This window comes from Nicotiana sylvestris, chromosome 12 (assembly GCF_000393655.2).
Source record: "Nicotiana sylvestris chromosome 12, ASM39365v2, whole genome shotgun sequence".
NCBI lineage: Eukaryota > Viridiplantae > Streptophyta > Magnoliopsida > Solanales > Solanaceae > Nicotiana > Nicotiana sylvestris.
The window spans coordinates 143,715,499-143,732,670 of NC_091068.1; the positions used below are offsets into that span (position 1 = coordinate 143,715,499).

A 17,172-nucleotide genomic window follows, 5' to 3' on the forward strand; every position below is an offset into this window, starting at 1 on the left:
TGTGGTGTATACCACTAGCACACTCATATTCTTCCAAAAATAAATATATATTCATAAATTACATGTTGTCACATTCACATCATGAATGGATTATAATGATTGATATGTGCTTTACAAAATCTTATGTCAAATCGATGACAAACATTACTTTCACAGAGTGAAGGATTATTTTGAGAATCCTTATTATTCTCATTACCATAATGATGACGATTATAATTTCGTCTATTGCCACGTCCACATCCATTGATTTCGGGGACATCCGATAAAATTGGAACGATACAGAAAAGATTAGCATGGATGACACGCACAAATCGAGAAATGGTCATGTCGGCTTTATAGACCCGTATGTCACATATATAAGTTTGTATATCATTTTGGGTCTTCATATGTTGAGTATTCCCTTATGTTTTATTCTTGTTATCTCATGACCGGTTTTCTGGCTCATTTACTCATGATAGTATGATAAGAAAGATATGTTACGTTGGTACTCGGTTGAGTAAAGCACCGGATGCCCGTCGCGGCCCTCTGATTCGGGTTGTGACAAAAGTGGTATCATCAAGGTAATAATTTTGTTTTCGTCCAGACTTATTACATATTGCTACCACATTCTCTTAAGGGAATGAGAATGAAGAAAATTCAATGGGACGGGTTTTCACTTTTTGTGCTCAAGATCATACATGACTTTGATCATGGCAAGACATAGGAACTTTATCACTTCGAGTGGTTATAATTTCTTACTAACTCCATTAGAGTTTGTGACGACCCAAGAGGTTATCACTTGTTTTAAAATAAAATTTTGCATTCCGAGGCTTTAAAAAAAACTTCTTTTAGCATCACCTCAATTTGCGTGCGCAGTCCGGGTGCGTAGCCGGAAAGCTTATATGTAAAAATCTGTGAAAAATGATAAATTTTGACTATAAAATGAATTAATTTAACTTCGATCAACATTTTGGGTAAACAAACCCGGACCCGTGATTTGACGGTCTCGGAGGGTCCGTAGGAAAATATGGGATTTGGGCGTATGCCCGGAATCGAATTCCGAGGTCCCAAGCCAGAGAAATGAATTTTTAAAGAAAATTGTTTTCAAAAATTGGGGATTTGGACCTCGATTTGAGGTCCGATTTCAAAACAAATTATATATTTGGGTTCGTGGGGGAATGAGTAATCAGGTTTTGGTTCGAACCTCGAGTTTTGACCATGTGGGCCTGCTTTTTGACTTTTGGGCAAAACTTTGGGAAATTCATTTTCATGCATTCAAATTGATTCATTTAGCGTTTATTGATGTAATTAAGTAACTTGTAACTAGATACGAGTGAATTGGCGGTAGAATCAAGGGGTAAAGCTATAATTGAAACTCGAGTTGTGTTCGTGGCATCGAGGTAAGTATTCGGTCTAACCTTAGCTTGAGGAATTAGGAGTTGTGTCCTATTTGCTATTTTCTTCTTGTTGAGTACAACGTATAGGCATGGTGACGAGTATCGATACGTTGGTGTCGAGCATGACCATAAGTCTTAAATTGCAATTTATTTTGTGTTCTTAAATAGTACTACAGATGCTTTAATTGATGATTCTCGATATTGAGCAAGGATTAAGTTTGTTTTCGTGGAAATTACTTATGATTGAATATTGGTATTAGCTGAGATGAGTCGAAGTTGGGTTAAGATTGTTTATAGCCGTTTCTCCCTTGCTGGGATGTATTTACTTTTATTGTCGAATCCCTTACCAGGATAATGTAGCTTATTGTTGATCCCTTGCCGGGACTCTTGGTATGGTTGTTTCCAAAGATATATAAATGTTATGTTGGATCGGGTTGCACGCCGCAACAATACTATATATAGAACGGGTTGCATGCCGCAACAATGTTATATTGGATCGGATTGCACGCCGCAACAATGTTATGTTAGATAGGGTTGCACGCCCCAACAATACTATATATGGATCGAGTTGCACGCCGCAACAATATTATATTGGATCGGATTGCACGCCGCAACAGTGTTATTATGGTTTTGTTGTAAATCTTGAATTGTTCTCTCATATTTCTCTTAAGTTTCTGCTGGATTCGATATTTCCCCTGTAACATGTACCCATCCCATGTTAATTGTTTATTTTTGTTTATTTTCCGCTGTATATTATATAACTGCACAGGTTTATCTGGAGTCTGGTCCTAGCCTCATCACTACCTCGCTGGGGTTAGGCCAGGCACTTACCAGCACATGGGGTCGGTTGTGCTGATGCTACACTCTGCACTATGTGCAGATTCAAGAGCAGCTTTTGGACAGTAGTACTTGGGGAGCCTGCCTTCAGTCCAGCCAGAGATCCCGAGGTAGTCTTACAGGCGTCCGCAGGCCCGGCGTTCTCTTCTACTTTATTATGTACTCTGTTTTCATTAGATTTTGAGACAGATTGTATTTCTTTCAGACATTTGTTATAGTAATCTTAGTCCGTCCGTGATATTGTGATACCGGATTCCGGGTAGAGATATGTGTTGTCATTATCGTACTGGCCTTGGTTATTATATTAGATTAAGTCTTCCGCTTGATTTCATTTATCGTTAATATCTAAATGTTGGATACCTATTAATTCAGATTGTTAAAAAGGGTTAAAAATGAAAGAGTTAGAAATTTTCTATGTTTAGTGGCTTGCCTAGCTTCTACGAGTAGGCGCCATCATAACTCCCGATGGTGGGAAATCCAGGTCGTGACAAGTTGGTATTAGAGCTCTAGGTTACATAGGTCTTACAATTCACGGACAAGCTTAGTAGAGTTTGAGGGATCGGTACGGAGACGTCTGCATTTATCCCCTAGAGGCTACAGAGTTAGGAAACATTCCACATTTATTCTTTCCTGTCATGCAGATTGGCTTCTCAATGTTAATTGAAATTCTACTCTGTTCTTTCGCAGATGGAAAGAACACGCGCTTTCTCATCCACTGACTAGCAGCCCGAGCCCCTAGTAGTAGCTCCCACGAGGGGCAGAGGGCGAGGCCGAGGCCGTGCTAGAGGTCGAGGTAGGGTCAGAGCTCAGCCTAGAGCAACAACACCCGCAGCGGAGCCTCAGGCTGACTTTGATGATGAGGTTCTGGCCCCAGCAGTTCCAGTGGGCCCATCTATCCCAGGGGTTTATTGCTACCCCAGTACTTCAGGATGCTCTAGTCCGTCTAGTGGGCCTTATAGAGAGTGTCACCCGGGCAGGCTTGCTTCTTGTAGCACCAGCCGTCTCTCAGGCTGGAGGAGGATCCCAGACTCCTGATACTCGTACCCCGGAGCAGGTAGCTCCCCAGTTTCAGACTCCAGCAGTTCAGCTAGTTGGAGTAGTTCAGCCGGGTGTGGTAGCTCAGACCGGTGATGGAGCAGTTATGTCTGCCGATGCTTTGTGGAGGTTGGATAGGTTCACCAATCTCTTTACTACTACTTTCAGCGGTGCATCTACTGAGGATCCCCAGAATTATCTAGACAGCTGTTGTGAGGTTCTCAGGAACATGGGGATAGTTGAGACCAATGGGGTCGATTTGCCACTTTTTGCTTGTCTGGGTCCGCCAAGATTTGGTGGAGGGATTTCTGTTTGGCTAGACCAGTCGGATCGCCAGCTTTGACTTGGGAGCAGTTTACTCAGCTATTTTTGGAGAAGTTTCTCCCCATCACTCAGAGAGAGGCCTATCAGAGGTAGTTTGAGCGTCTCTAGTAGGGTTCCATGACTGTTACCCAGTATGAGACCAGATTCATTGACTTGGCTCGTCATGCTCTTGTCATACTTCTCATCGAGAGAGAGAGAGAGAGATAGAGAGAAAGAGAGAGAGAGAGAGGGTGAGGAGGTTCATTGATGGACTTATTCAGCCGATTCATCTTCAGATGGGTAGGGAGACTGGGAGTGAGATTACTTTCCAGGAGGCAACCAATGTGGCTAGGAGAGTGGAGATGGTTCTGTAGCAGGGAGGTGGTCATGGGTCGGACAAGAGGCCCCGTCATTCAGGCAGATTCAGCGGTGCCTCGTCTGGAGGAAGGGATTCGTATGGTAGAGACCATCCTCCTAGGCCCTTTCAGTCATCACTTCAGGTTTCTCACGGTGCTTCAGGTGGCCGTGGTTCTCACATGCAGTATCCGGATCAGCAGCCCTACAATGCACCACCAGCTCCTATCAGTGCACCGCCGCTCCAGAGTTTTCAGTGTGGTCCTTCAGGTCACCAGGGTCAGTCTCAGTTTCCTCAGCCGCAACACTCAGGTGGATGCTATGAGTGTGGTGAGTATGGTCCTATCCGGAGGGCTTGTCCGAGGTTGGTAGGTACTCAAATCAGAGTTCCCGTGCTATAGTTCAAGCACCAGGTGTTCCACAGACCTCCCAGCCAGCTAGATGTGGGGGTAGAGGTGCTAGAGGTAAAGGTAGAGGTGCTAGAGGTGGATTTCTATGTCATATTGGGGATGGATTGGTTATTACCTTACCATGCTATATTGGACTGTCATGCCAAGACTGTAACCTTAGCCTTACTGGTTTTACCTCGTTTAGAGTGGAGAGGGACTCCTGGTCATTCTACCCGCAATGTTATCTCGTATATGAAGGCTCGGCGTATAGTTGAGAAGGGGTGTTTGGCCTATTTGGAATATGTACGTAATACTAGTGCTGAGGTTCCTTCTATTGATTCTGTGCCCGTTGTTCGTGAGTTTCTTGAGGTTTTCCCTTCATACCTACCGGGTATGCCACCCGATAGGGATATTGACTTTTGCATTGATTTGGCTCCGGGCACACAGCCAATTTCTATCCCACCGTATCGTATGGCCCCTCCTGAGTTGAAAGAGTTGAAGGAACAGTTGCAAGACTTGCTCGAGAAGGGTTACATTAGACCCAATGTTTTGCCTTGGGGTGTGCCAGTGTTGTTTGTTAAGAAGAAGGATGGGTCGATGAGAATGTGCATTGATTACCGGCAGTTGCACAAGGTTACAATCAAGAATAAGTATCCACTACCGAGGATTGATGATTTGTTTGATCAACTTCAGGGTGCCAATGTATTTTCGAAGATTGACTTGAGATCTGGCTACCATCAATTTAGGATTAGGGCATCCGATGTCCCTAAGACAGCTTTTCGCACTCGGTACGAGCATTATGAGTTCTTGGTTATGTCATTCGGGTTGACAAATGCCCCAACAACTTTTATGGATTTGATGAACCGAGTGTTCAGGCCTTATTTGGACTCGTTCGTGATAGTCTTCATTGATGATATTTTGATATATTCCCACAGCCGGGAGGAGCACGAGCAACATCTTAGAGCGGTTCTTCAGACTCTAAGGGATAGTCAGTTATATGCTAAGTTCTCGAAGTGTGAGTTCTGGTTGAGTTCAGTTGCATTCCTGGGTCATGTTGTGTCGGCAGAAGGTATTCAGGTTGATTCGAAGAAGATTGAGGCAGTCAAGAACTGGCCTAGACCAGCATCAACTACATAGATTCGGAGTTTCTTGGGATTGACAGGCTACTATCGTCGGTTCGTAGAGGGGTTCTCATCTATCGCAGCCTCGATGACCAGGTTGACCCAGAAGGGTGCCCAGTTCAGATGGTCGGATGAGTGTGAGGTGAGCTTTCAAAAACTCAAGACAGCTCTGACTATGGCACCAGTGTTGGTTTTGTCCACAGGTTAAGGGCCTTATACAGTCTATTGTGATGCATCTCGTATTGGACTTGGTACAGTGTTGATGCAGGATGACAAGGTCATTGCCTATGCTTCACGGCAGTTGAAGATTCATGAGAAGAACTATCCGGTTCATGATTTAGAGTTGGCAGCCATTGTCCACGCGTTGAAGATTTGGAGGCATTATCTGTATGGCGTGGCATGTGAGGTATTCACGGATCACAAGAGTCTTCAGTATTTGTTCATGTGATGACCCAAAAGGTCATCACTAGTGTTGCAAGTGCATTCAGTGCTCCGAGGCCTAAAACCTCCCTTTTTACCCCACCTTGATTTACGTGCGTGGTCCGAACCTATATTTGGAAAGCCTTCTATGTGAAAATATGAGTAATAGAAATTTTAGAGTTAAAACTTTGATTATGGTTGACTTTGGTCAACATTCTTAGCAAACGAACCCGGATCCGTGTTCCGACGATCCCGGGAGGTCCGCAATAAAATATGGGACTTGGGCGTATACCCGAAAATGAATTCCGAGGTCCCAAGCCTTAGAAATCAATTTTTGAAAGAAATTATTTTACTGAATTATCTAAGGAATAAAGAAAAGAATTAATATTTAAAACCATTGTTATCGGTCCCGTATTTTGGTTCCGGAGCCCGGTACAAACTTGTTATAGTATTTGAAAGATAACTGTGAAATTTGGTGTAAAACGGAGTTTATTTGACGTGAGTTGGACTTTCGGTTGAAGAGTTATGAACTTTGAGAGTTCTTGATGAAAATGTTGAGTTTTGAGGTTTAATTCATGATTTTACATGTTATTTTGATGACGTGATCGCACGAGTTGGTCCATATGATGTTTTTGAGTTAGTATGACATTTGGTTTGGATCTCCGAGGGCTCGGGTGAGTTTCGGGATGTTTTTACACTTAGAAAAAAGTTGTAGATTAAGAGAAGTTGCAGGTCTCTGAAGCCACGTCTCTCGGTCCGCGGTGGAAGCTTCATGGCCGCGGTGGGGACTTCGCGACCACGGTGGGATTTATGCGGTCCGCGGTGAGCAAGGCCAAGCCTTCGCGGCCGCGCTCGATTTCTTGCGGTCCGCGGTGGAGCTCCGCGGTCGTAGTCTTTTCTATGCGGTCTGCAAAGAGGGTCTGAGAGGAGTATATTTAAACGGACTTTTCAGTTATTTTTCACTTTTCAAAACCCCAAAAACATAAGAGGCGATTTTTCAAACAACCTTTCTTCTCCAAATCAATTGTAAGTTATTTTTAACTAGTTTTCTTCAATCATTAACATCTTTTAACATGATTTCAACTTCAAATCAACTATTTCATGGGGGAACTGGGTGTTTTGGTAGAACCTAGGTTTTTTCAAAAATTGGAGAACTGGACCTCGATTTGAGTTCCGATTTCAAAACAAATTATATATTTGAGTTTGGAGTAAATGGGTAATCAGGTTTTGATCCGAATTTCGGGTTTGGACCAAGCGGGCTCGGGGTTGATTTTTGACTTTTTGGGGAAATCTTTATAAAACCTATTTCATGCATTAGAATTGATTCATTTAGCATTTATTGATATCGTTAAGTAAATTGTGGCTAGATACAAGCGAGTTGGTGGTGGAAACAAGAGGTAAAGCGGTAGTTGAGGCTTGAATTGTGTTCGTTGCATCGAGGTAAGTGTTTGGTCTAACCTTAGCTTGAGGGATTAGGAGTTGAGTCTTATTTGCTACATGATAATTGTTGAGTACGACGTATAGGCATGGTGACGAGTATCTATATGTTGGTGTCTAGCATGACCGAGAGTCTTTAAATTTTGAAGATCTTGATTTCGTTGTATCTTTCATGCCTTGGTGATGATTTCTAATTGTTGTGGAAAATTTGTGGAAGGAATTGTAACTTTGAACATCGAGGAGCATTGGTTCAAGTTATATTATGAATTGTGAAAGTATATGAGATGATTGAACCCTTTGGAGCATTGGCTCAAGTTATATTATGAATTGTAAAAGTATATGAGATGATTGAACCCTTTAGAGCATTGGCTCAAGTGGCAAAGTGAGTTATGAAATAAAAGTGAAAGAAAGAGAAAGAGTTATTAAATTGTTCCCTTGTCGGGATATTATTTCTTGTTGATTATCTCCCTTGCCGAGATGTTGAGATTATTGATGTTGTTCCCTTGCCGGGATTTAATTTTTTAACTGTTGTTCCCTTGCCGAGATTTAATTATTTAACTATAGTTCCCTTACCGGGATCTCTATTACTATTTTTTTATTCCCTTGTCCTTTTGCTTGTGATTGTTGTTTGGGTGAGGAAGAGTGTAAAATCACGAAGGGTGATTCCGTGCATTGTTTGCTAATGTGAGGAAAGAGTGTAAAGCACGAAGGGTGATGCCATGCATTGTTTGCTATTGTGAGGAAAGAGTGTAAAGCACGAAGGGTGATGCTGTGCCGTACGATATACCATTCCGTACCGATTTTCATTGATTATATGGTGAGGAAAGAGAGTAAAAGCACGAAGGGTGGTGCCGTGCACATCTTTATTATGTGATTGATTTGGTGAGGACGAAAGTAAAAGCACAAAAGGTGATGTTGTGCACACTTTTATTATAAAATTGCTTTGGAGAGGACGAGAGTAAAAGCACGAAGGGTGATGCCGTGCAAGTTGTTGATTTTTGATTCTTTGTTGATATTCTAATTATGTTCTTTCTTTCCTTACTTGATGCTTTTTATTTGGAACCGTTATATCCCCTACAACATGTTTCCCCCTCCCATATTGACTGGTTATTTTCTGTATTTCTTTTCCGCTGTATATACATTTGAACTACATAGGTTTATTTGGTAGTCTGGGCCTAGCCTCGTCACTACTTCGCCGAGGTTAGGCTAGACACTTACCAGCACATGGGGTCAGTTGTGCTGATACTATACTCTGTACTGTGTGCATATCCAGGAGCAACTTTCGGACAGTAGTTGGAGGGCTTCCTTCAGTCCACCCGGAGACCCAAGGTAGACCTGTGTGCGCAGGTCCTGACGTCTCCCTCTATCTCTATTTCCTGTTTCGTTTCCTTTTGTTTAGAAATAATGTATTGTATTTCTTCAGACCTTGTATGTAGTAACTCTTAGACAGTCTGTGATACTGTGACACAAGGTTTTGGGTATTGGCGGTTTTAAAGGTTGTAATAGAGGTAGCCTTAAGATATATAATTGTTGACTTCCGCTTATTTATTTAAAATTCCACTTTTATCATATTATCGACTTGTGTTTGTTAAAAAGAAGCAAAAATGAAAGTGTAGTAAGTAGTTAAGGTTTGGCTTGCCTAGCTCCCATTAGTAGGCGCCATCACGACTCCCGAGTGTGGAAAATCCAGGTCGTGACAGTTCAAGCAAAAGGAGTTGAATTTGAGGCAGAGGATGTGGTTGGAGTTGTTGAAAGACTATGATATCACCATCTTATATCATCTGGGAAAGGCCAATGTGGTGGTTGATGCTTTGAGTAGGAAGTCAGCCAGTATGGGCAGTCTTGCTTATATTTCGGTCAGTGAGAGACCACTTGCTTTGGATATTCAGACTTTGGCCAATCAGTTCGTGTGGTTGGATGTTTCTAAGCCCAGCCGTGTATTAGCTTGCACAGTCGCTCGTTCTTCGTTATTAGAGCGTATCCATGAGTGGCAGTATGATGATCCCCATTTGTGTGTCCTTAGAGACACGGTGCAGCACGGAGGTGCCAAGCAGGTCACCTTAGGTGATGATGGAGTTCTAAGATTGCATGGTCGAGTTTGTGTGCCTATTGTGGATGATCTTATAGAGTTGATTTTAGAGGAGACCCATAGCTCCCGGTACTCTATTCATCCCGACACCGCAAAGATGTATCAGGATTTGTGGCAGCTTTGTTGGTGGTGGAGAATGAAGAAGGATATCGTTGCATATGTGGCTCGGTGTTTGAATTGTCAGTAGGTTAAGTACGAGCATCAGAGGCCCAGTGGTTCATTTAAGAGGATTGAGCTTCCCGAGTAGAAGTGGGAGCGGATCACTATGGATTTTGTGTTGGACTCCCACAGACTCGGAGGAAGTTCGACGCAGTATGGGTCATTCTTGATAGGCTGACCAAGTCAGCGCATTTCATTCCTGTGGCAGTCTCCTATTCATCTGAGAGGTTAGCTGAGATCTATATCCGGGAGATTGTTCACCTTCATGGTGTGCCTGTGTCTATCATTTCGGACCGAGGTACGTAGTTTACCTCTCGCTTCTGGAGAGCAGTTCAGCGAGAGTTGGGTACACGGGTTGAGTTGAGCACAACGTTTCATCCTCAAACGGACGGGCAGTCTGAGCGGACTATTCAGATTTTGGAGGATATGCTCCAAGCTTGTGTCATTAACTTTGGAGGCTCGTGGGATCAGTTTTTGCCTTTAGCAGAGTTTGCCTACAATAACAACTACCAGTCGAGTATCCAGATGGCTCCTTATGGGGCTTTATATGGTAGGCGGTGTCGATCTCCGGTTGGATGGTTTGAGCTGGGAGAGGCTCGATTGTTGGGTACGGATCTGGTTCAGGAGGCCTTGGACAAGGTCAGGATTATTCCGGATAGGCTTCGTACAACTCAGTCCAGGCAAAAGAGTTATGCAGACCGCAAGGTTCGAGATATGGCTTTTATGGTCGGTGAGCGGGTATTGCTTCGAGTGACGCCTCTGAAGGGCATGATGAGATTTGGGAAGAAGGGCAAGCTTAGCCCTAGATTCATTGGCCCGTTTGAGATTCTTGATCGAGTGGGAGAGGTGGCTTATAGACTTGTGTTGCCGCCGAGCTTACCAGTCGTGCATCCAGTGCTTCATGTGTCCATGCTTCAGAAATATCACGGCGATCCATCCCACATGTTAGATTTCAGCATTGTCCAGTTGGACAAGGACCTGTCTTATGAGGAGGAGTCGGTAGCTATCCTAGACCGGTAGGTTCGTCAATTGAGATCGAAGAGTTTTCCTTCTGTTCGTGTTCAATGGAGAGGTCAGCCTCCTAAGGCATCGACATGGGAGTCCGAGTTCGATATACGGAGCCGTTATCCCCATCTTTTACCCGACTCAAGTACTTCCTTCTTCTGTCCGTTCGAGGACGAACAATTGTTTTAGAGGTGGAGAATATGATGACCCAAGAGGTCATCACTTGTTTTAAAATAAAATTCTGCGTTCCGAGGCTTTAGAAAAACCTCTTTTAGCATTACCTCGATTTGTGTGTGCAGTCCGTGCGCGTAGCCGGAAAGCTTATATGTGAAAATCTATGAAAAATGATAAATTTTGATTATAAAATAAATTAATTTGACTTCGGTCAATGTTTTGGATAAATGGACCCGGACCCATGATTTAACGGTCCCGGAGGGTCCGTAGGAAAATATGGGACTTGTGCGTATGCCCGAAATCGAATTCCGAGGTCCCAAGCCCAAGAAATGAATTTTTAAAGAAAATTATTTTCTGAAATTGTTTAAAAGATTTGGAAATAAATTTTGATTAGAACATGTTGGTATCGGACGCGTATTTTGGTTCTGGTGCCCGGTACAGGTCTTATATATGATTTAAGATAATTCTGTGAAGTTTGGTGAGAAACGAAATCCGTTTGACGTGATTCGGACCTTAAATGCAAAATTTGATGTTCAAAGAAGTTTTTAGAAATTTCATTGATATTGAGGTTAAATTCGATGTTTCTGATGTTATTTTTGTGATATGAGTACACGAATAAGTCCATGGGATATTTTTGAGGTTGTGTGTACATTTGGTTTGGAGCCCCGAGGGCTCGGGTGAGTTTTGGATAGGCCACGGGGTGCATTATGAACTTAAAAAGTTGCAGATTTTAGCTGGTGTGTCTAGGCCTGCAGGCTTCGCATATGCGAGCTCACAAATGCGAAGGTTGGATCGCAAATGCAAAACCAGCCCAGGCTTGCCTTGTCTCGCAAATGCGAGTGTCCTTTCCGCCAATGCGATGCCTTTGCCGCAAATGCGACATATGTTTCGCAAATGCGATATTGTTTTCACAAATGCAAAAGTCCAGCATTTCTGAAGGGTTCGTAAATGCGAGCCTTGTTCGCATTTTCCAGCTTAGTAGAGGTCGGGGTTCGCAATTGCGAACCCCTGTTCGCAATTCCCATACCTGAGACCTGCCACTTTTATACTTAAACGATTTTAAACCCATTTTTCATATTCTCTCAAAACATAAATACACTAGGGCGATTTTTCAAAGTTTTCTTCTTCTCCAAATCAATTGTAAGTCGTTTTTAACTAGTTTTCTTCAATCATTAACATCTTTTAACATGATTTCAACTTAAAATCAATAATTTTCATGGGGAAAATTGGGTGTTTTGGGTAGAACCTAGGTTTTTCAAAAATTGGGAATTTGATTTCAAAACAAATTATATATTTGGGTTCGTGGGGGAATGAGTAATCGGGTTTTGGTTCGAATCTCGGGTTTTGACCATGTGGGCCCGGGGGCGATTTTTGACTTTTGGGCAAAACTTTGGGAAATTCATTTTCATGCATTCAAATTGATTCATTTAGCGTTTATTGATGTAATTAAGTAACTTATGACTAGATACGAGCGAATTGGCGGTGGAATCAAGGGGTAAAGCTATAATTGAAACTTGAGTTGTGTTCGTGGCATCGAGGTAAGTGTTCGGTCTAACCTTAGCTTGAGGGATTAGGAGTTGTGTCCTATTTTCTATTTGCTTCTTGTTGAGTACGACGTATAGGCATGGTAACGAGTATTTATACGTTGGTGTCGAGCATGACCGTGAGTCTTAAATTGCAATTTATTTTGTGTTCTTAAATAGTACTACAGATGCTTTAATTGATGATTCTCGATATTGAGCAAGGATTAAGTTTGTTTTCGTGGAAATTACTTATGATTGAGTATTGGTGCTAGCTGAGATGAGTTGAAGTTGGGTGAAGATTGGTTATAGCTGTTTCTCCCTTGCCGGGACGTATTTACTTTTACTGTTGAATCCCTTGCCGGGATAGTGTAGCTTATTGTTGATCCCTTGCCGTGACTCTTGGTATGGTTGTTGCTAAAGGTATATAAATGTTATGTTGGATCGGGTTGCACACCGCAATAATGCTATATATGGAATGGGTTGCACGCCGCAACAATGTTATGTTGGATCGGGTTGCACGCCGCAACAATGTTATGTTGGATCGGGTTGCACGCCACAACAATACCATATATGGATCGGGTTGCACGCCGCAACAATATTATATTGGATCGAGTTGCACGCCGCAACAATGATATAAATGAATCGGGTTGCATGTCGTAACAGTGTTAAATGATAGGGATCGGGTTGCGTGCCGCAACAGTGTTATTATGGTTTTGTTGTAAATCTTGAATTGTTCTCTCATATTTCTCTTAAGTTTCTTCTGGATTCGATATTTCCCCCGTATCATGTACCCCTCCCATGTTAATTGTTTATTCCTGTTTATTTTTCGCTGTATATTATATAACTGCACAGGTTTATCTGGAGTCTGGTCCTAGCCTCGTCACTACTTCGCCGGGGTTAGGCCAGACACTTACCAACACATGGGGTCGATTGTGCTGATGCTACACTCTGCACTATGTGCAGATTTCGAAGCAGCTTTTGGACAGTAGTACTTGGGGATCCTGCCTTCAGTCCAGCCAGAGATCCCGAGGTAGTCCTGCGGGCGTCCACAAGCCCGACATTCTCTTCTACTTTATTATATAATCTGTTTTCATTAGATTTTGAGGCAGATTGTATTTCTTTCAGACATTTGTTGTAGTAATTTTAGTCCGTTCGTGATATTGTGACACCGAATTCCAGGTAGAGATGTGTGTTGTCATTATCGTACTGGCCTTGGTTATTATATTAGATTAAGTCTTCCGCTTGATTTCATTTATCGTTAATATCTAAATGTTGGATACCTGTTAATTCAGATTGTTAAAAAAGGTTAAAAATGAAAGAGTTAGAAAGTTTCTATGTTTAGTGGCTTGCCTAGCTTCTACGAGTAGGCGTCATCACGACTCCCGAGGGTGGGAAATCCGGATCGTGACAGAGTTATAGTCAAAATTTATTGTCTTTGCTTGTATTTAAAATCAAATTATAGAATAAAAGAGAAAAATATAGTAAAATACATATCTTAAATCCAGAATTTAATCATGAAGGAAGTTCATGTAACAATTGACAATCATTATGTTCAATCCCAAAGCTTCTACTCAATTGGTTAGAGTCTCGTGCTGATAATATGTTATAAAGAATAAAAGAAGAAGAGGAGTATTGGAGAGAAAAGTAGAGAGAGATAATTCTTATTGATTTTGGGATGAATTACAATGGAATAAAACCCCTCTATTTATAGGGAAAAAATGGCTTAGCCACTAAGTAACAAACCCTAAGATCTCTCTAAATATATACATTCACCTTAAATATAATTCTATATTTAACAAATTAATTTTTTTTAGTATTTGTATCAGTCTAATATTTGAGAAGTTAGTTATCTCATTTCTCTATATTTTTTTACCGACGCATAAATCTCTAAAAAAGACCGAGAGACTCGTATCAAATATTTGGCCTAATATAGACGTACTAACATGACATAACTTACAGTCGCATATATGGCCTAATTTAGAATTTTTTAAATTACAAGAGTGATACCATCCTAGATAGCCCGGGCAAAACGGAGAATATTGAAGATAACTCCGAATTATCTAGTGGACCTTTGATTCGCTCCACGGTCTTCAACAATTGACTAGAAGATGTTTGGAGAATCACTTGGAGGATTCATGCAAAGGATACTATGTTTGGAGTCTTGAGAATTGAAGAATCAAGACCCCAATTAAACCGCGTGACACAGTTTCACCAACCGTTGGCTACAGATCAAGAGGGGCCTGATGAGCTGAAGAAAATCAGCTTTTGGAATTCGTCACGGTTCAGCTGTGCGTCACGATTGGTTCTATCGTAGCCCAAGCTATGACGCACAACTGAACCGTGATGAATTCCAAAAGCTTATTTTCTTCCGCTCTCGCGGCCCCTCATGAACCGTAGCCAATGGTTGGTGAAACCGTGTCACATGGTTTAACTTGGGGTCTTGATTCTTCACTTCTCAAGGCTCCAAACATAGTATCCTTTGCATGAGTCCTCCAAGTGACTATCCAAACATCTTTTAGTCAATTGTTAAAGACCATGCAGTTCCTCAACGTGCATCCGTTGCGCGTTCTTGGACTTGGAGCGAGTCAAAGGTCCACTAGATAATTCGGGATCCTCTTCAATATTCTCCGCTTTGCCCGGGCTATCTAGAATCGTATCGAAGAGTTACTTAAATTAATATTATCATCAGAATTGTAGTAAACATAGTTGAACCTTTCAAAATGAAAGAGTGTCATATAAATTGTGGTATATATGGAGTAATATTTAAAGACTATAGTTTGACCACAAAATTTCCACTTGGTGCTCCAATAGTCCTAAGATGACCAAAAGAAAGATTTATACAGGAGAAAAATTTAGCTTTTGATTGAGAATGTGCTTTTCTTCTCAGGATTAATTGTAGCATATGGTAAAGGTGCAATCTTATTAGGATTAACACCTTCATTATGGAGTTTAATGATACTTGTTTAAGATCTACTATTAACTTTATAAACAAAAATAAAGACAAGAAGTATGTGGTGATGCATGATTTGTTTGATTAAACCATTAATTATGGAAACAGATGCGAAATAAGTTTAACTTCGGTTGCCCACTGGGATGTCAATAATTAAAAAGCGCATCTACTTTCTTTTTAGACAATTAATAATTAAAGACTTGATTAGAAACAATAATCACCTGTAAAATATTTGTTTAATTAGGAGACTCCAGCCTCAGATATTACCTCGCTATATACATAATAACTCTCTGGAGACTACCTCGTAGTTTCTTGTTTCAAAAACCATTTGAGGAAAGGGGCCACTTTTGTCATATGATCAACCTTATAAAAAATAAGTTTTTTTTTTTCACTTTTTAGCTCTCGCCAGAAGCTATTTATATTTGGTAGCCAAAAAATATATAAAAATTTGTATATTTTTTGGATATAACATACATAATATATATATATATATATATATATATATATACAAAAATAAAATATACATTTGTTCAGCTATTATTTTAAGAGCGGCTATACAATATCATTTTCCCAAAAAATTACCACTTGCCCCGAGAAAAATAAAAATAAAAATAACACAGTTGAAAAATGAAGATAACAAAATACAGAACATAGAATTTTGATGATAACAAGAAAGTAGAGTTGTAAACTTGTACTCCTCCTGCTCCGTTAAATTTTGAATTTCTGATAATGAATGCTACTTCTCCTCACAACATATTACCAAGAATTTTGGATGTAATTTCCAAGGACTGACAATTTCATGATTTATTGTTTGTCTATACTAATATTTAAATTTCTAATATTCAAAACTCTATGTAGAGTGCGGATATTTTGGTCAAGACTCTTAGCTCTGCATAGTTTAATACTCCATCGGGTCCATAATAAGTGACCTTTTGATTTTTTTATTTTGGTCCAAAATAAATGTTCTTTTATATAATCAAGAAAGGGTCAATTTTATTTTTTCAAAATTTACCCTCATTTACCTATCCCAATATGTCAAAGTAACAATATGCAAATTTTAATTAAGGATAATTTAGTCAATATACTTTTTCTCTAAGAGTTAGTATTTTTTTAATGGGTATATCAAAGGCTAAAAAACACTTATTATGGACCGGAGAAAATATGCAATTGGACATCGCGCCACTTTTACAGCTCACATTTGAATACAATATGACATTCATAATTTGTTACATTTTTTTCAATAATAAAAGATGTACATGAGTTTAATTCTTTTTTTAATAATAAATATCTATATCTATATGTCGAATAGAAAACAAAGTTAGAAGCAACATGTCCGGAAATTTGAAAATTAGGACAAACTAAATAGAAGAAAAAGGGTGTAAAACAACTAATATATTCACAAAATAAAATAAAAGAAAATTTGAAAAGTCGTCTTTTTAATTACATCACATAATACCATCAATTCTCACTCTCTCCATCCTCCATTGAGAATTGAAGAGCGTAATTGCTCTTTTCGTTGCACCTAATTCCATTTTAACCAAATATAATTACACAGTCAAACAAATACACCAAAGTTGTGTAATTATACCAATTATACCCAAATCTAATTTTAAGTTGCTATCCAAACAGGCTCTAAAATATAAATAATATGGTCCATATGTAGGATCTATTTACAAAGTTCTTTGACACTTAAAAGATGGTAAAAACTTATCCATATCATATGTTTACATCAAACCAACATATGTAAGACATATGTCTTGCATTTATATGTTTTAACATTAAACCTCGGTTAATTGATATGTATTTTCACTTTGATTTGTTGATTCTTAAAAATATGAGTCCATTACTCAAATGGTCACTCAACTATCTCAAATTATCTCTTAAAGTCACTTTTCTTTCGTTTGTAACAACAATGTTACTGAACTATGTCTATTGCACTCAAAAGGTCACTCAACTAGATTTTTTCCAAATTTTGGATTGCCAAATACCTATTTTACCCT

At 40.2% G+C, this 17,172-nt stretch overlaps 1 non-coding gene across 1 annotated transcript; it reads left to right on the forward strand.

Annotated features, from left to right (window-relative positions):
• The first annotated feature begins 232 nt into the window (after window positions 1–232).
• On the forward strand, window positions 233–337 carry LOC138884513 (U6 spliceosomal RNA). The gene has a single exon (XR_011404693.1). It is a non-coding gene; the product is annotated as a U6 spliceosomal RNA (small nuclear RNA).
• The last annotated feature ends 16,835 nt before the right edge of the window (window positions 338–17,172 follow it).